Raw genomic sequence first — 858 nt, forward strand, 5'->3', positions numbered from 1 at the left:
TTTACATTCCCACTGAATAGTAGGAACTTGGAAAAAAAAATTTTTTTTTCCTTTTTTTTGTCGTTTACTTTTTTTCTTTTCTGCGTTCTTCGATGATGGTTGATTTCGTCTCACGTTTGATACCTGGGTCGACCGTTCCTTCGTGACCTTTCCGTTGATTATGACTGGTATCTTTAGTATTCGTATTCTTACGATAGTTTCTGAATTTCGCCACGACTCCGTTTAGCATTTTGTTCTCTTGTTACTGGATATACTAACTAACAACGAATAATACGGTAGGAGATTTTATGTGAATTATATTTCTTTTATAGCATGTATTTACTATTTTCTTGTAATATTGTCCTGTAATTGATCTTTGTTGCGAAATAAAGTGAATTATTATTATTATTACTGTTGGTGATATTTTGGGATTTTGGGAACAACATGTATTTATTAAAATAAATATATTTTGATTTGTAATAAAATTTAAAAACAAAAACGGTATGTTAAATAATATTTTACCGCTACATATTTTATTTGGCCCTCTCCGTCCATAACAGCCTAAAACTAACAATATAAAATAATAAAATACATAAACAATCTCACGGAAAACAAACGAATTTACAACAAAGGTGTCGAATCGAAAGGTAATAAGCGAAAACGGTATAAGTAAGTAAAGTTATCCTTAAATTTACGATTGAAACGGTAAAAACTGCTATTATATTTATGTTATAAATTATCGAAAGAAATAACACAAAAAAGGCAACGGCACGCGGTGTTCCCAAGCGGTCACCCATCCAAGTACTAACCGCGCCCGACATTGCTTAACTTCGGTGATCGGACGAGAACCGGTACGTTCAATGTGGTATGGCCGTTGCC

The 858-nt window shown here is 32.9% G+C and overlaps 1 non-coding gene across 1 annotated transcript; it reads right to left on the reverse strand.

The window, feature by feature from the left end:
- Window positions 1-739: 739 nt before the first annotated feature.
- Window positions 740-858, reverse strand: LOC139432581 (5S ribosomal RNA). Its single transcript, XR_011642322.1, has one exon. It is a non-coding gene; the product is annotated as a 5S ribosomal RNA (ribosomal RNA).

This window comes from Onthophagus taurus, unplaced genomic scaffold (assembly GCF_036711975.1).
Source record: "Onthophagus taurus isolate NC unplaced genomic scaffold, IU_Otau_3.0 ScKx7SY_31, whole genome shotgun sequence".
Classification (NCBI taxonomy): domain Eukaryota; kingdom Metazoa; phylum Arthropoda; class Insecta; order Coleoptera; family Scarabaeidae; genus Onthophagus; species Onthophagus taurus.